This window comes from Aedes aegypti, chromosome 3 (genome assembly GCF_002204515.2).
Source record: "Aedes aegypti strain LVP_AGWG chromosome 3, AaegL5.0 Primary Assembly, whole genome shotgun sequence".
NCBI lineage: Eukaryota > Metazoa > Arthropoda > Insecta > Diptera > Culicidae > Aedes > Aedes aegypti.
Window position 1 is genome coordinate 55658749 of NC_035109.1, and position 20648 is coordinate 55679396.

The window sequence follows — 20648 nt, forward strand, 5'->3', positions numbered from 1 at the left end:
TCAGAGAACACATTTAAGTAGAAATAGATATTCGGGGTTACACTCAAAACTTATAAATCAAATTCCAAAGCGATGACATGTACTTGTTCGCTATAAACTGGATTGTACGTGTCCAGTGAACATGTTTATGCAGAGTAGAACTCTTAGATTACTCTCAAAATTTGCTCTACAAGAAACCCTAAATTTTCATCCTGTTTGCCTAAATTAATATTCAAAGCAATAATTCAATGTCATTAATTCTCGCTGAGACCGGCCCACCATTTACACTTGGTCTTTCAAAATGTTCAAACTTATGCTTATTCGAAAGCTCCTGTCAAGTAAGTGAAGAAACTGCATTCGGTTGGTCAAATTGATGGACCCCTTGGTAGTTATGATTAAAATAGTTTTTGAGGACCCCTCGATTTTTGAAATATGTGGCGGCCATATTGGATTTGGCCGCCATATTGAGTTTTATCGGAAAAACTGAATTTCATGGTGTTCGCAACCACCGATTTTAAAAGTAGGTATTTGCATCATTGAAAAGCTGAGCTAGTTTAATATAAAATATGGAAAAATCAGAGGTGTATGTTTTTAGATCAAAAATTATGTGCGATTTTGAAAAACATTTCTCATCGCGCTGGTGCAATTTGCAATCAAATAATGGTGCTATAGCGATTTACGTCGCTGTAATATATTTGAATAGTCCCCTATATTGACACCCTCCCTCTATTTGTACCCACCCCCCTTTTTAGGGGAAGATTCAAATACGACGTCCATCATTTTTCGAAATTTCTAGACCCTCGTTCCCCTCTCTCACGACTAATTTCAATACCTAATACATGCTTTGTCACACATTATAGAGATAACTTTTTTCAATCCATAATTATTACAGCGAGCGTAAATCGCTATAGCACCATTAGGGTAAATTATGTATTTTGGACAGACTAAGGATATGTCTGGAAACAACGATTGATTAACTGCATTAGATACTTATATTTTCTACGTTATGATACTTATATGCTTAAAGTCACATTGTACTTTGAGTTTCTGAGGAGAAAAAGCTTAAAAACTGTAGCATTAGCTGCCAAAATGGCGTTTTATAGCGGCCTGTCTATTATACATTTCGGACATATACATTTTGGACACCCTCATGTGAATATGATTTGGACAAGGGCGATATCTCAATATTTATTCAAAGGTTTCTTAAAAAGACGATCATATTATAAGAGTTTATGTGTGTCTTATGCAATTTTTCGCTTATTGGATATATAGTGTATATATTAGTGATAATCAATATTTTCATCTAATGCAAGCAAATATCATCAGATCCACAAAATACGCCTTTAAGTATCATGCATGCGACATTCCAGTGCGTTTCATCAGATAGCCAAATTACATCAACTGAACAAAACCGTAATCTTTTTTGGACATCACCTGATTTATGCCTAATATACTCATGTTAAGATTTTAGATGAACTTAGCTTCAATTTCAGACATATTTTATTTTATTGCCACCTTTAAACTTTTTATGAATGCCAATTCTGAGCGCTATTATTGCGTTTAATGTATGTTCTTGAAATGCATTTGTAGGTTTCACAGATGTTCTATTGATACAATTTACAATTTCGATATTTTGAAGTCAATTTGTGATTGTTATGTGAATGACCATCATTGATAAGTAGCATAGTATATTAATAATGCAATACATGATTTCCCGTACATAAATTCCTCATCATCTCATGGTAAATGAGCATAGAACGACTAGCCCGTCCAAAATATATGCATGTCCAAGTTATAGGGGGAGATCCCCCAGTACCGGACACTTAAGCCACTAAATTCATAATTCGAAAAATATTAGTTTCATGTGCTCGTGTTACCCATTTATGATAAAAATTATCATTATTACCATTAAGTACAAAAATAAATTTGAAAATATATATATGAATTTTGATGATGTATTTTAGTACCAAATTGATCGATCTTGAAAGATGACACCCACTACCGGACACGATCTGGAAATACCTCGAATAATGTGAATTTGAACATCATTGAATGTGTTTACTATAGGAATAGTATATAATTGCTAATTCAATGCATTTGCAACATTTACAAGAAAAATTTGAGTTTTTCTTAGTTTGCAAGATGTCCATCGAAATTATATATGATGAAAAATAGCATTTTACAATGTTGTCCTGAATGTTCATTCTTCCTAATTTTATTGCATGTTTGATACAATGATCGACGGAATCCATGAAAAATGAATGTATTTTGAGACAATGGTGCAATAATTACAAAGATATCATATAACAAATCAAGCTGTCCGAAACTGGGGGACAGGAGATGCTCAACCAAAATTGTAATTTGTTCATGTTTAGTTCAATTATGGTACAAAATACATTCATTATTGCAAGAACAGCTGTACTTACACAGGGAACCAACAGACACTACTCGGGATCAGTAGCATCCTCAATGTGTAAGTACTGGTGCTCTCATTATTATAACAAACAATAACGGCGCCGGCTGCGTCCGAATGCAGGTCAGTTTAGGGATGGGAGGGAAATGTTGACGTGTTACTTGCTTTATGGAAGCCGAGGAGTCCTCTGCACTTCCACAAGTAGACACTGGGAGTTTGGATATGGGAACGGTTTGGGTAAAGGATTCGTTTTGGTAAACGATAAATATATAATTTGAAATTAATGCGGCTAACCGGATTCGCGATATTACTCGATAAAAGCATTGAACGCCGAACAAGTGTTTGTCGCTCGCCCACAGGAGCAAGTGACATGATCAAAGGATCAAACACCACTAACGCGATCCGCGATACTATTCCACCGTGGTACGCGAACGACGCGCGACATGTTTGATCCTGCCCTCGTCGCTCGACCTCGCAGGAGCAAGCAACCAGGTCGAAGAATCAAACACTACTCCCAAATTATTTTTCCATATTCGAAATAATAACTAAATAGGCTCAAAATTAAGGCGATATGTCATTTTTTTTAAATTTTCAAACTTGTACTTTTTCAAAAAGGCGTGCATATTTCAAGGATGTGTAATTCTACGCAAACATTAGTTTCCATAATAGCTTCCTTTTCTACTAATACACCATCTTGATTGGACCATGATTTCTCAATTTTTCGACTTTGTCCGGTATTGGGTGCTGTCCGGCACTGGGGGATCTCCCCCTATACGTTACCCTATTTGATTTGATTGCACCAGCACGATAAGAAATGTTTTACAAAGTCGCACATAACTTTTGATCAAAAAAACATACATTTCTGATTTTTCCATATTTTGTGTCAAACTAACTCAGCTTTTCATTGATGCAAAAACTTTTAAAATCGGTGGTTGCAAACTCCATGAAAATTCAGTTTTTCCGATAAAATCCAATATAGCAGCCAAATCCGCAAAAGATTTTTATTTTGGCAAATGAAGCTCCTATGTTTTCTCTTTCCAAAACCAAGTAATTGTGTCGGGGTTGCTGAAGAAATTTCTGAGTTATGACAATTTGAGTGAGCCTAGAATTGTCAAAAACTGTTTAATCATAACTACCATCCATTTGACCAACCGAATGCAGTTTCTTTACTTACTCGACAAGAGCTTTGGAATGAGCATAAATTTGAACATTTTGAAAGACCAAGTGTAAATAGTGGGCGAGAATTGCTCATGTAATTTTTGCGGCAAGAATTCGCTTTTAGAAATTCAAATATGTTTGGACATAAAAAGTAATTTTCGAATACACTTCAAATTTGTTTTACGAAAAAACTACGGCAATCTTTATTTTGCTATAACTATTTGTCTAAAAGGCAGCGACCATTTATTACGTAACGCTAAAATTGAAAGTTGTCGACCTCCTCCCCCCTCTCCGTAACAGTTTTTGTGGAGGAAATTTATAAATTTTATGTGAGTTGTAACGCTTGAGCCTACCTACACCTTTCAGCGTTACGTATTTTGTTGACGGTGCCAAAAATCGAGTTTCAATGCGACGACATGTAGTTTCTCTACAAAAATTTGATTGTAGATTGTAGATACAGTGCACTTTTACATAAAAAAACACAAAAATAGGCTTTGAACCTGGTTGCCAGTGCCTGATAACAGTTATTAAAAAACAACTACATATAGGCAACTTAGTTCTTGAAGTTCAGTGCACATTTTTTGACTAAAATAGAAATCGTTGATCACACTAAACAAAACCTTTTTTTCTACAACTATTTACCGTTTTGATTCATATTACGGACAGCTTCAAATTCCGGACACTCTACTTTGTATGGGAAACATTTCACACGAAATGTTTTAATTATTGCCGTTGAAAAGTTCTTAATTTCGAAGCTCGTTTTAGTAAGCTTTTTCCAAAAATATCTTCGAAAATTTATAATGCCCAACTACCTTAGACGTCTCTTTAGTGGTTTGACGATTTCAATTCATGATTTGACTGTTCCATTTATGACTATCATGAGCTGTCCGGAATTCGATTCAAAGTGTCCGGAATATGAGACAAAAGTGAGTAAGCGTCCGGAATAAGAATCATGAAAAGGCCACTCATTTTGATTTATTTAAAATTATTCAAGTTGTGGAAACGTATTCTTTACCCACCATTCGAAAGATAAGGGCTTCCTACGCTCGATAGCGCTAAGGAATCATACAGAATGATTTATTTTGTATACTCTATGCTGGGTTATACTTCACTGAGTCCTTAAGTGTCCGTAATATGAATCAAAACGGTATATGTAAATTCAAATTTGATGCGATGACATGTTGTTTTTAAGCATAAATTTCATTGAATCTATTTTCTTCTTCCAAAGATAAGAATTTTCACACTGTTAAAAATATTTCATCGCTTGGAATGGTGTTGCATTGTTCAATTTGTGTCAAAAAGCGTATCAGATAAAACTTTGTCTCAATAGCCTTTGGCTCAATAACTCAAGATTGACTGCCTATTTTGATAATGTTAAAGTGTGCGTTCATCCTGAATAATTTTTGTTTCCATTGCTGTAAGAATTTTGAAATTCGATCCACTAGATGCATTATCAGAGGGCAATTTTCGCTTGATATATCTCATATATTCCTTGGAACACATAGCAAACTTAATGGCAACAGGAAAGATGTAGCCATGGCTGATAAAACCTAAGATTAACCCATATCCGCCCAGCGTCCTAAAAATAGGACAGAAGCCCCGAACGCCCAGCGTCCTATAAATAGGACAGTACTTGTAGAGCAAATATCTTGAAAATAAAGAGGTTTAGGAGAAAACTGTCTTCTGCAAAGTTGATCACAGGACTGCTGACTTCCACTTGGTAACCATTTTAATTCAGAATTAACTCACCAGGTGGCGGACAGACGCCAACAAATGTCGCATATATAAGCAACATATGAAACAACTTTCCAGCGTACAAATATTTGCTTCGTTTATATCTCAGTCCAGCGATGAGATACAAAATTGGTGTCTTCGACAAAGTTCAATAACTAAATAATACCTATTCGCATAGAACCTTACAAATTCGGAAAACACTCCCAAGATGGCGCTAGTAAGCCAAAACTTTATTTGCTTATATCTTAGCCCAGTTATCAGATACAAAAATGGTGTCTTCGACAAAGTTCAACAATTAAATATCACCTATTCGCATAGAACCTTATAAATTCGGAAAACATTCCCAAGATGGCGCTAGTGAGCCAAAACTTTATTTGCTTACATCTTAGTCCAGTTATGAGATACAAAAATGGTGTCTTCGACAAAGTTGAACAACTAAATAATACCTATTCGCATAGAACCTTATAAATTCGGAAAACACTCCCAAGATGGCGCTAGTGAGCCAAAACTTTATTTGCTTATATCTTAGCCCAGTTATGAGATACAAAAATGGTGTCTTCGACAAAGTTGAACAACTAAATATCACCTATTCGCATAGAACCTTATAAATTCAGAAAACATTCCCAAGATGGCGCTAGTGAGCCAAAACTTTATTTGCGTATATCTTAGTCCAGTTATGAGATACAAAATTGGTGTCTTCGATAAAGTTGATCAACTAAATGAGAACTATTCACCTAAAACCTTATTTGTTCGGAAAACATTCAACAGATGGCGCTAATGGTCGAACATTTTGATTGTTTATATCTCAGTTCAGTGATGAGATCTAGTCACCCGAAAACTTATTAGTTGGAAAAACACTCACTATATGGCGCTAGTGAGCAGAGATTTTATTTGCTTGTATCTCAGTCCAGTTATTAGATACAAAATTTAAGTCTTCGACAAAGTTGATCAACTAAATGAGACATATTCGCCCAAAAACGTTTTTAGTTCGGAATACTCTCAAAAGATGGCGCTAGCGATCGAAAATTTTGATTGTTTATATCTTAGTTCAGTGATGAGATACAACATTGGTGTCTTCGACAAATGTGTTCAACTGAATGAGATCTATTCGCTAGTCGGCAAATATTGTATTTACTTGCATCTCAGTTCTGTTATGAGATACAAAATTGTTGTCTTCGACAATGTTGAACAACTAAATGATACTTAGTCACATAAAACCTTATAACACTCACAAGATGGCGCTAGTGGGCAAAGATTTTATTAGCTAATATCTCAGTCAAGTGATTATATACAAAGTTTGTGTCATGGACAATGTTGAACAACTAAATTAATCCTATTCGCCTAAAACCATATTAGTTCGGAAAACACTCACAAGGCGGAAAACACTCACAGTTGAATGGGATCTATTCGCCCAGAAACATAGTAGTTTGGAAAATTCTCCCAAGGTGGCGTTAGTAGACAAACACATTATTTGCTTTTATCTCAATCTAGAGATTGGATACAAGGTTAGTGTTTTTGGCAAAGTTGGAGAACTGAATGAGACCTATTTGCCTGGAAACTTATTACTTTGGAAATCACCTAAATGTCACTACTGGGCACACATTTTTTTCGCTTATATATCAGTCCACTGATTAAATCCAAAGAAAGCTATTCACCTAAAACCTTCTCATGATTGAAGTTTTTAGATGAACCTTGACACCATTTAGATCCTTTGATCTTTTGAAGGGAGTGAAGAACGAAAAAATCGACAAATTGACTTATCCATCCATGAACTGAACTCGAATGGTGAAGGGCGGCCGTCAAATGAGAGTAAAATTGAATAGCCACCAACCGAAGTCCAGAACCAGTTCTATGACTTAAACGTGGAAAAGTAAAAATTATTATTCGCAAAATTACAGGTAATAAATGCGCTTGAAAGATATTGTTTGCAAGCAGTTATTTACTACGCGCTACTACAGTGCGTTGTTGCCAATTTAATCAGAAAATTCTACTTAATTCCCAAAATGAATGTTTTCGAGAAAATTGATTACGCCTTCGACATTGTTTGGTCGTAATTTTGTATGGCTGTTCACCTTTTAGAACAAGCGACGCGTTGAGGTAACAGTAAAGAGCCTTCCTTGCTGAACTCACTCGGTCCAAGAATTGTGACATTTGAGCAGGCACGCTTCCGTATGCTCCCCAGGTATTCTGGCCAGCTCTAGTGTCAAAAATCTTGGACCGCGTGGATTCGGTTCTATCGGTGAATAAGACCATATGCATAAGTGATGCAGTAACTTAAACGTTATAGCCGAATAATTTTGGCTTCAAATATTCACATCTGTAAAGCATGTAATAGTTGGAGTCCAATATTTGACTGTCCTTGGACTGAAGGACTAACTTTTGATCAGCACTAACGAAATTCTGATATTGCCAAATATAAATTTCGATTACTGTCAGATCAGAGTCACATTGTATACTAATAACTTGAACCAGAAAAAATATTTTGATAGTTATGTTTCCATTATCAGCTGGCAAGTTTTATATAATCTTTTTGAAGACTATTCTGAAACATCTGTAGGTTTTTTTCTAAATCAAAATATTTGATGTAAGATTCTATTTTGTTTTTGGTATAAATGGCTTAAGTGTGCATTATTGTACATGTACATGTATGAAAATGTATGTATGTCTGTATCTTACTTACGTGGTAGAGCAGAAAGTTGAATTGAAGTTACTAAATGATTTAGTTCTGGCATGCACCTTTCGCCTCTGAAATTTTTATTCTTTATGTTGCAATTTCTTTATCAGGGTACGTCCATAAATTACGCCACGCAAAGTTTTGCCATATTCATCCTCCTCAATTTTCCTCTGTATCAGACTTTTTTTTATGGATTCCAATTTTTATATGAGTAGTCACGTTTCATTGTAACCCCCTCCTTCCTCTTCTGTACGTGACGTAATTTATGAATTACCCCTCACCAACAGTTTTTTCCAACTTGTTTACATTGTAATGGGTCGAACTGCATGAAAATATATTTGATTAATCTCGAAAATAAACTTATAGAACAGCTAGATATGGACGACACACTTTCAAGAATTTGTTTGGATCCCCACCATAGACTTGAATTTTTTTGGTGAAATAAGGTTTAATTTATGGGATTACGACTATGAGTAACAAAAACGGAGCTGAATTCCAATTGTGAGATACCTTGGGCGTTAACGGGTTAATAATATATGTGATTTTTCGGCTCCATCCCATTACCCCGAACGCCATTACCCCGAACGCCACTACCCCGAACGCCACTACCCCGAATGGGTCACTACCCCGAAAGCCATTACCCCGAATGGGTCATTACCCCGAACGCCACTACCCCGAATGAGCCATTACCCCGAATAGTATGAGATACAGTACAGTATCTTGTTTTGCGTGCAAGAATGCGTCTCTAATGAAGGCTGGTAATTAATGGCATGTACAATTCGTCGGTAAAATGTTCATCATATATTTATTCTTTCGAAATATCTTGATGGCAACTATATTCTTCTCATTCTTTCTGAGACAGTGCCTGTTTATCAGCTCAGTGGGCACCTTCGCAATTCAAGAGTTCATTCACAAATTTCATTTCACCAACAATTGCCATTTTTAACACCTACTCACCCCTCGTACTTTTTTGTATGCAAATTCTACATATTGTGAATGAGCTGTAATATTTTGAGGACAACTACCCACAAACTTTTTTGCTCCCTTCAGCGTTACGAAATTTGTGAATGGGCTTTAAAAAATAAGCCTTTTATTGACTGAAAGGAATTCGAATTCATAACCCTCAATATAGTGTTGCTTAACAGATGCGTAATCACCGGTATTTGGACTTGTTGGTGGTGTTCATATTTCAATTTTGTTTTTGAACAAATATTTTTCTTTCTTATGAATATAGGTTGTGACATAGCATCACGTTGTTACAGTGATCATTCACGTCATAGCTGCAAATATTTCACCAGAAATTTGCCCTTCTTTTTTAAATAGGCTGTTCTTTCACGTTTTTGTTGGATAAGCTAGTCACTAATAATTCCATAAAGAACAGATTTTCATAAAGGAATATATCTTGAAGGCATTCACTAAAGTGATTCCTGCTATAATTCTAATCGGAAATTTTCCCTTCCTTTTATCTTCTTGTATTAAAACAGACAGGTCTCTTATGGATTTACTCACCACTTTTCTGCCATCATCATTTCTTCATTATCTTGAAACAAAAAAATATTTTATCTTGGTTATCTCACAGAAATTCAAATTAATGATCCCACAAATCAACAAAAGTTCTTACTGTAGCGTCAATCAGAGGCCGCCGATTTTTTTAACATGTTCAAGTGTACAAGTGCGATAGCGGCATGGTCGTCTATTAGGTTGGTTTGCGGTTTCCATAGAACAACTTTTGCAGCGACTATTTCAGGGTGAACTTCCATTACCATCGTTTACGAAACAAAATCTTTAAGAAGATCTTAATCTTGATGCCCAACACCTATAAAATGAGTAAAGGAAGCGGCTACCGACGTCCAATAAGATACTTTACTACATCCTAATTTTGTACATATTATAGCTATCCTTCTCATAATAAATTCACCCTTCTTTTCGAAATAGGCTGTTCTTCAGAGCATTGAAATGTGGCTGTGTAAATCTTCCCAAAATTAGAGGACAAAACTTAGTGTGTAAACATTATTTGCTGAACAATTAGCTGCTTTTTTATCTTCTAATATTTGAAAAATACATTTTTGAGCCAAACTCGTGAAATACTCAAAAGGAATCGTACAATTATCTCCCCACTCTCTAACTAGAATATGTCTCAAAATGTTATCCATTCGGGGTAATGGCGTTCGGGGTAGTGACCCATTCGGGGTAGTAGCGTTCGGGGTAATGACCCATTCGGGGTAATGGCTTTCGGGGTAGTGGCGTTCGGGGTAGTGGCATTCGGGGTAGTGGCGTTCGGGGTAGTGTCATAGAATCGATTTTTCGCATAACGTAAGCGATAGTAACACTAAGTTCGTTGTTACAATTAAAAAAAACCTATCAAAATTATTCACAACCTTCCAATGGCCTCTAACGCACCATGATTGCTTTCCATTCATCAAGGCAATATGAAAACCGCCACCCGACAACGCCCGAAAAGAAAAGCTTCTCATCGGTGCGTGTCTAAATTAAGGAAAATGCATTCCTTCAGCCTAAGCACCGAACAGACTCCCCGTGTAACGCATGCCTTCGCCACATATCGATATCTCTTATGTTAGGGACAACACACCGCACAGTGGTTTCATTTGTGCTACGTTGTGGTCATAACACATCTTATTATGAATTTAATAATAATCAATCTTGGAGCTGTTTAGTTGGTTTAGCGGTAGTTCTTGTTGAATAACTAAGTTACTATATTTTTTTTATCAAATATGTGGTACACAACATTTTAACCTGTTTAGTTTTATGAAATTATAATCAAAGAAGATGTTTTTAGTAAAATGATTTCCTCAAATGATAACACCACGTTACTAGAGCTTAATGGAGCCATGAGCATCAATAATTTTGTCATGACGTTTTCTAGCCCACCGTATTTACGTCAATGTTTTTTTATTAATAATAGTTTTGATTTTAGATAAACTCATTGTTCTATAACTTTCCATGAATTTGGTTTAAAAGAAAATTATGCTTAAAATTTCACAATTAATTAGAAAACAATAAAGTTGTAAATTCATCATCAAGTCGCTTGCGCCATCTCTAACTGGCTCAAACTTTGAAGTTTCTCTTTCTATGTAACTTGAATTTAGAAAATCTAAAAAAAATGCTTTTCAAAACTTTTGAAAAATAAGTCGCAGTTGGCCTATGGATGGCACCACAGTGCACCGCCGCCACCAGAGAAAAAGGAAATGGAAACCATTTCACTTCTGTTCGATGCATTCGGTATTCGATCATGTCTGCTTCCCTGCCCACTGACAATAATGGGCATTTTTCCAACCGACATGCCGACATGTAGCAAATCATGGCGAAGATGCTGCATCGGAAAGCTACTACTGATTTACAATTTTTCGAGTGAAATTTTTAGTGATACTAGATGCTAGCTACGCCGCCAACGCGTGCCTCCGTAACTTGATGCCACTAATTAATGAGGCATCAATTGCTGCCGTATTGGTTGTTCGAGAAAAAAAGTGCATTATTGGACCAACGTTCCAGAGGGCCGCTTCTGCCGTTGCATTCGAAATCGATTAAGTTGCTGTAACATTTTTATAACAGATTTCACTCTCTTTCTCCATAGATGGTCGAAAAGTTGGCAGTAAAAGTGATACGGTTCGTTAGTTTCGTGCCGGGAATTTGCATTTTATTGATGGCGCATTGACTTTCCGTGCTGCTCCTGGGGAGGAGTAACCACGTGGGGCGGTTAGATAACTTGCACTAGTTGGAAAGTGTATTGTAAATTGTATGAGCACAGAGAAGATAATGCACTTGTTAGAAAGTACGATTCACAGTTTGAGTTATTATTTCCAAGCTTAGTTTGGTACACAACATTCGACAGTGATAGAACAGACATTTGAGATTCATATTAAATTGAGCGCAAGCTGAACTTGTGGATGTAAATTTGTGGATAGCGATGCAGTGAAATCTTTATAATCGCTATATTAAAAGGATCATCAAGACAAGGACAAACGACAGAATACAAAATTAGTGTAATTACGGTTCAATGGATCATCAGGGTTGCCATCCTAATTAACATTTGATGTTTTATGATGCACTCACGGAGAAAAATAATTAGTAGTTACAACCAATTACTAGTTTATTTCAAACAAAACTTTAGTTTGAAATATGCACAAACAAAATTTTGCTTTAAATCAACAAAATGCACCGTTTGAAACAAACTTAGATTTTATGTTGTTCGTTCCACTACATTCTAGATAACTTCAACAAATCTTTGTTTGAAACAACCAAACCATTTGTTGTTTCGTTTGACATTTGTTGAAACAACCAAAAATTTAGGTTGTTTCAAACTAACCACAGTGGTTTGGTTTAAACAAGAATCTATTCAAAATAAACAAATCTGCTGGTTGATTCAACCAACTTTTTTTTTGAGATGAGGTGAAGATCGGTTTTTTATGTTTTTATTATTAATATTGATGAAAACAAAAATCTCACATGGTGTATTATTTATTTAGGTTTTTGCAATACATGTATTCTAAGATAAATTATTGAAATAATTGAAACACCAGGCTCTTCATATCGAACGAAGAGCTGCACGCCGTTTTCCTCCAAAAATTACTAAACAGCGTCATGGTTAGTCACTTTCTCCAGTCTGAAATTATATTAACATTATTTTTATTTGCACATCCAAGAAATATGAGAAAATCTGTCTTACCTCTCTGGTGAGCAATTCGAAAGAAAAATAAGGCGTTAGCAGCAGCATTTCTTGTTCGTTGTCATAGAATCTTGAAAAAACAAATAAAAGTATTGAATAAACGATATATAGAATAATTTATAACTTAAATTACCTTCACACGCAACTTTACTTAAAATGCTTTTCATAAAGAATAAACTGCAGTTACTTATCATACATTTCAGCTGACTAATCTTGCTTTCGCAGAAACAACACATGAAGTTGGTTTGTCACAAACTAAAATTTTGGTTGTTTCTAACTCAAATAAAATCTTAGTTTGATTCAACGTACTGTTTTGGTCGAACCAACCCATTATTCTATATTGATGCCTATAGGTAACCAGAGAAACAAATAATCTAAATTTTAGTAAAATCAAACAAGCCGTTTGTAGAAACGAACTAAAAACTTAGTTTGAAACAACAATTATTCACATTACAAGAACACAAAGATGTTATGTTGAAACAACCTAATAAACAAATTAGTTTCAAACAAAACAAAGAGTTTGGAACAACAAATTTCAGATTAAAAATAACAAAATTGTCAGTTTGAAATTCAACAATCATTTTGGTTGTTTCAAACTAGGGTGTTTTTTCTCCGTGGCTATAACCGATTATTGTGACTAAATTCATAAAAGTGTCCAACTGCTCCATCACAACTCCCTGATAACCGTTACAAGATCGACTTCCAACCAAGTGACAAACTTTGATAAATATCAACAATATATATATATATATTTTTGAATAATTATTCTCACAACGTGGCCCGCCTATCGTACCCTTCCAGCTTTGGCGACTTTCTGTATACTGGGCAGGGGCGTAGCTAGGGTTTTTGGGGCCCGGTGCGAAGATCGATTTAGGGGCCCTCAAAATTAAGATGAACGCCTTCCGTTTAAATGGAACGCGCCAATGTGAAAACGATGGAACTTACGTTGATATGTTGTTGAAGTAGTTCGATGGCATAAATGTCAATTAATGAGCATACAGTTCTTCTTTTCTAAATTCTTGTTCAGACATACATTAGGTTACTGACAATCATCGAGAGGGCTTCCAGTGAATTACCAGTGAAGTCGAAATACACATTGGCGAAGTAGCTCTGGAAATCAATGATTCGTATACAGTTTTAATTAAGTAAGTGTTCCAGGAAAATATAGACATTTCCTAAATTTTGTGTTTTTGAGTCGGTGGGGTTTTGAAATTCTTGACGAAAGAAATTGCTTAAAAATGAATAAATTTGCACAAAATTTGCATCAAATAAATTTCAAATAAAATGAACTCCATAGATTTTTCAGAAGTTCATTTGTAATTTTCACGAACTTCCTAAGGATTCTGTTCAAAAAATAAAAGTAGAATTTTTCTAAGGATAACCATACAAGTTACCTCATGAATTCTTTCAAAGGTTCTTTCAGATTATTTTTTTCAAGAAACCATAAGTACTCCAAGATTGTACTTAATGATTTTACCACTGTTTCATGTTCTACCAAGGTCCCGTTTACAGCATCTTCAAGATTTCAACAAGTATTTTCTGCATGGCTTTTCTAGAATTTCCTTCAAAATCATCGTTCATATTTCATCCACAGAATTCCTTCAGGAATTACTCCAGAGATTGTTCCTAAGATTCCTTCAGGAATTATTCTAGAAGTTCTTAGAGAAATTTCCCAAATATGGCTTTAAAGAATTTCCCCAATTATTTTCCTAGGAATATCTCCAGAAAAAGATCAAGTATTCTTTTTAGGAATTATTGGTGAAATTTGAAAAAAAATTAGGAGATATTTAAAAATTAAATTCTAAAGTAACATCTGATGAAATTTGAATAAGTTTGTAAGTAACCCTTGATGAACTCCCACAAAGTTCTCTGAGGGAACTCCTGAGGAAGTCTTGAAGGATTTCGAAGATAAATTGCGTAGATGATAGGAATTAATAGATTATTTATTGTAGTATTAGCTGGTGTGCAACTTGAGATGAATTTTTAAAGGAACCATGAATATCCCTGATCAAATTTTAAGAGGAATTCCTGGAAGAGTATCAAATATATTTTCTCGGATAATCCCTGGAGGTATTTTAGGAGCAATTTTTAGAGTAAATGTGGATAAATCCTTGAAGGAAATCAAATAAAACTCCTGACAGGATGACTGGAGAAACTGGCATAGAAATTTTCGTAGATCTTTCTGTAAAAATCCCCGAATGAATTTCTTTAAAAACTGCAGAATGATTTTTTTTATTAAAAGAACTCCTGTAGGAATTTTTAATATCTTCTAAAGTTGGCTATGAATCGGTGCAGACAAGTGGCCAACCTGTCCGGGCCCATTTTAATAAGTTCCGCTCCAATATCATACTTTCCAGCTGCTTTGTTGTTCTTGAGTTGTTTGATAGCATTCTTAACTTCACCTATTGTGGGGGTTGGCACGTCTCCCTCATCCGCCGTACTGATGAAGCCATTCCTCCTGTTGCCTTGGTCTTCCTCCTCTGCGCCATTTAGGTGTTCATCGTAGTGCTGCTTCCACCTTTCAATCACCTCACGTTCGTCCGTCGCACAAATACTTTGCCGTATACATAGAGTTTCTTTTAGAACTTACGCGTTTCTTGAGAACGATACAGCTGCTCCATCTCTTTGCACTCCAACTCTTCCAGGCGGCGCTTATTATCCCGGAATAGTTGTCTCCGCTTCTGTTTGTATCGTTCCACGTTTTGGCGGGTGCCTTGCTGCAGCATAATCCCCCGCGCCGCATTCTTCTCGTCCAAAACCGGCTGACACTTCTCGTCGAACCAATCGTTCCGTTGATTTCCTTCCACGAATCCAATGGCACCTTCTGCGGCATTATTAATGGCTGCTTTGGCACAACTCCAGCAGTCCTCAAGAGGGTCTTCGGTGAGCTCTCCCTTTTCCGGCAACGCTGCTTCAAGGCTTCGCGAGTAATCAGTTGCGACTTCGGGTAGCTTGAGTCGTTCCACATTGTACCGTGGCGGGCGTCGGTACCGAATGTTGTTCACAACGGAAAGTTTTTGGCTCACTTTAACCGTCACAAGGTAGTGATCCGAATCGATGTTTGCGCCGCGATAGGTTCTGACGTCGATAATGTCCTAGATGTGTCTTCCATCAATCAAAATGTGGTCGATTTGCGATTCAACCTGTTGGGGTGATCTGCATGTGTACCGATACGGGAGGCTGTGTTGGAAGCAGGTACTGCGTATGGCCATGTTTTTGGAGGCGGTGAAATCAATCATTCTAAGGCCGTTTTCGTTCGTAAGCTGGTGAGCACTGAACTTCCCTATAATCGGTCTAAGTTCCTCCTCCTGGCCAACCTGAGCGTTCAGATCTCCGATAACGATTTTGACATCATGGCTTGGGCAGCCGTCGTATTCACGTTCCAGCTGCGCGTAGAAAGCGTCCTTATCGTCATCGTCACTTGCTATGTGAGGGTGCACGATGATTATGCTGATATTGAAGAAACCTAGACAATTACAATGTACATATGTAGAAATCACCTTTTACGTTATACGATGCTTATATGTGCGAAGAATCCGTATAAGATGTCGTCAAAAGGCCTTATACGTACAAAAGTGGAGGCGATATACACCGTGTCCAGTATATTCTCATACAAATTCGAGATAATATTACTTTGCGCTTGTCTAACTGACATCATTTGGGATAATATTTTTTGAAAGTGGTTATAATACTGATTCACTACAGGAAATATTTTGGAAATATTTCAATTATAAACTTATTTTATCAACTTAAGAATGTACGAAAAATATTTCCAGCGGCACGCTCATAGGCAGAGCCCAATTTCAATCTGCAGTTATCGCACATATATTTATCAAATTTTATCAATATTTATCTATTCAAAACGCAATATGATTAACTTAAAGTTTCTGGAACTTTTTTTTGAATGCTCTGATTTTCACTTTGTAAACCAGACCAATATGAACAAAAATTCATTTTAAGTGCAAAACACGACTTCAATGAACATTTCATCACTTATCATAGCAATTATTTTTTCTTATTCATAAAACAAACTATTCTACGTTAGTATAATACTAACAGACTACAATGAAATACTACAACATTGGATTATCCTACATTTAGTAAAGTTATACCAAAGAAAAGAAAAAGTGTATGAGAATATATTGGACACGGTGTTTGTGCATATTTTATATGATGAAAATTGGCAAACTATGCGAGTGTATAGATTTTATTACGAATAGGGTCCTAAAGCCCTGTCCCAATTTTAGTGCCAAACGCTTAAGTTTAGGCCAAAAGCACATGTTTACTCATTTTTTTTTTAATGTTTTCCGTTGGTTTAAGTCCAAAAAAAACATTTTTTTATGTTTCTTCAGATTTTGTCACACCCCTTGGCTTAAACTCAAATTTTGGGTATATTTTGTTTTCCGTGTCCCTTCCGAAAAGTCAGATAGGAACAACCCCAGTGTTAAAACTAAAACCCCTGTGGTGTTTTTGTCGACTAAGCGAACGTCAAACATGATCTCTAGTGTCAAGGTTCATTCATAGATCCAATTTTTAATTTAAAGTTTAAACATGATATAGCCGTTATTTGAGCGGGAAAAATTGCTAAATTAGTTGCAGTAACATACTCTTTCGTGTTATTAAATAAAAACAAGATTTTATTAAACATATTAGGACCCAATTGATCTGTAATTGTATACGACATAATTTATGATAACAAATTTGATTGGACAGCTGCTACGGATTAATCCGACTTACATTGTAGGTGTATATAGAACGAAAAAAAAAATGCACTGATGAACTCGGAATGCATCATTTTATCCGAAGAAAATTCGTCAATCACACGATTTTATCCATCGTCTTGTGCGAGTGTGAGGTAATTCGTATAAGTTAACGATGTTTTGGATACATTCTTATGCGACTTCTGGTTGTCTGGGAACGGCCTTTGATCCTCAATTTGTACATTCTGTTGTCGATTGGCCACCACCCAATCACGCGCCTCTGCATTTCGCCCATCACGATAAAAGCTGTGCCTAGTTCATGTCTGTTGTCGCTGCTCTGGTAGATGGTATAACCATCCCTATACGAGTGTACCGTCGACCGTGGTTTCCAGCAAACCTCCTGCAGCGCTACGATGTCGAACTTGCAAACCCTCAATAATTCGGAAAGAATGCCGGTACTTCCCAAGAAATTGAGAAACTTACAGTTCCATGATTCGAGTTTCCAATCGTTAGTCCGTTTTCGATGCCTGGATCTATGCCGATTGTTCCGGTGCGAATTTACATAGTATGCTTCCTGTACTGATGATTTTTACGGCTGGCTTGTAAGGCCTGCATCAACCCCCTGTCTCGCCGGAGGACTATCGTGCACAGCACTGTTTAGAGTCCCACGCTGGCTTTAGGACGATGATCAGCCGCTCCTAACATGGAGAACAGACGCTGTTCTGAGCCGCCCCTAACATGGAGAACAGAAGCTCTGATAAGCTTCACCAGAAGAGAGGAGCCCCATTTCCCTGTCAGCATATGACCAAGGTCCCACCGGGGTTGGTTACCCAATCTTCCCTAAGGTTACTTGTATCCCAGGCGGCACCACGGGGAGGTAGGGATAGGCGTTACTGGGCAAGAGGCTAAGGACCACAAATGGGCTCTATTTTATACCTGCAGGTACGCGAAGTACCAATGGTACGCATTTTCCAGTCATTTACCACCCATAAGCATATTCTATAGCCATCGATTAAATGTATCATGGCCAGCTGCCTCAGACACCTCTCTAACGTTTTTTCTATTATTATGATGCGTTAGGAGTTGGCTGGAATTAGAATCATAGTCTTCTACTTATTTATAAATGTTCGAGCTGCGGTCCCGAGATAAACTGGCCCAGGGCTAAAAATCTCGTTAATAAAGATAGACAAAATTTTTGTACGCCATTTGAAATATTCGTGTTTTTGATGATTGATTATGCCAAGGTATAATTCCAAATGATTGAATTTATATGTTTCTTGATCAATCATACCATCAAAACGGTTTGGTGTCGCGGAGCCTGGATTCATGGAGATTTACTGATTGTACTGGTTTGACCATAACTCCTTCAACTTCTTCATAAGTTTAATCGGGTTTATTTTTAGCTTCTTATTCTAAAATCCCTTTTGGTTTATGTTTACCACAAAATATATTCTAAGAGTTCCCTTCGAATGTGAAGGTTTTCCTTAAGAATGAACATTTGAGGACGTTTCGAACGGGGACGTAACAGTAAGGTTTCCCATGAATTATTCCTTGTCTACCAAACATAGGTACCTCAATGAATATTTTGAAGAATTCATCCAAGCAATTCGATAAAATTTCCCAAGCAACTCATCCTGCGATTTTTTTAGGTATTCGTCCAGCAATTCTTTAAAATGTTTCTTTCATTAATAGAACTCTTATGAGGGGCCCAGATAGCCGTAGCGGTAAACGCGCAGCTATTCAGTAAGACCAAGCTGAGGGTCGTGGGTTCGAATCCCACCGGTCGAGGATCTTTTCGGGTTGGAAATTTTCTCGACTTCCCAGGGCATAGAGTATCTTCGTACCTGCCACACGATATACGCATGCTAAAATGGTCATTGGCACAGTAAGCTCTCAGTTAATAATTGTGGAAGTGCTCATAAGAACACTAAGCTGAGAAGCAGGCTCTGTACCAGTGGGGACGTAACGCCAGAAAGAAGAAGAAGGATGCCATCCTCAAATCCACAAACGCTAGAAAGGAGAAAGGGAAATGGGTTTCCGAAAATCCTTCAGAATCTTCTCTAAAATTCTTATTGTGGTTTTCAAACATTCCTGAGGATAAGCCTATAGGAATTCTCAATTTCTATTAGTCAACTACCCTTAATGTGATTTTCAAACTTTCTTGAGAGTAAGCCTAAAGAAATTCTTAATTTATTCAAGTCTATCCTCAGTAATTCCTCAATATTTCGTCCAGAAGTTTCTTCAAGAATTTGTAATGGACTTACTAAAAAAAAAAATAGCTTCTCTCATAATGTTCCAAAAATATTTTCAGCACATTGTCAAGGATATATTCCAATATTTAATAAGAGTTCTATTGGCAATCAATACACAAATTACAACGAGCTTTACAGGTTCTTTTACGATTACCAAAAGAATCTTCGCAGTAATTTCTGTTGGAACTATAGGTTTTCCTAGAAAACTGTCTAAGTATTAAATTATTTTTCAAAAAGTATTTCTGAAAAAAATGTTGTGAACCAAAAATATTTTTCGTAAATAATATTTAGAAGAAAGGCTAAATAATTCCTGAAGAATCCAAGAGGGAAAGTCTAGAAAAAAATGGTGAAAACCCTAATGAAATTCTTAACATCTGAGGTTTCCTGGCTGTTGTTTGAGGGAACCCAAGAAATAATTTGCACAATTTGATAATACTTAATATTCTATATAAATTTCTGGAAGAATCCCTTGAATGCTTGCTGGAAGAATTGGAGTAAGAAAACTAAAACATTCCCTGCCTAAGGCAAAGCTAATAGATACTCTTATTGAATTTCGTGTTATCTTGAAAGTTGGCGAAAAAGGATGTTGAATGTTGTCTTCAGTATCGTGCGTTCTAGACTCGAGTCAAGTCTAGTTGGAATAAAATTGTAGTTAGAAACTCTAGTTGGTGTTTGTTTGTGGATTTCAATGGTACAGTCTTGAATTAGGTTTCATGTTCACTCATAAGAAGTTATTGATCTTCATAATATGAATATATTATATTTTTTAAATAATTGGTTTCGGTTTTCTACATGTTTTTGCTTAATTACCCATTCTTCTAATGAAGTTCGTTTCTGAAATATCCCCGAAAAATACATAAATAATTCAACTTGGAGCTTGAACTTGATAACACTTACATTAATGATTTTATTATGCATTGCATACCGTACACACACCCCCAACGAACAAGTGTTTACATTTCGGGAAAGGCGATTGTTTATCATAATGAACGACTGTCGTTTTCCCAACCGCATTTCCCCAATGCAGCGCGTGATTGCATCGCAATTGGTCAAT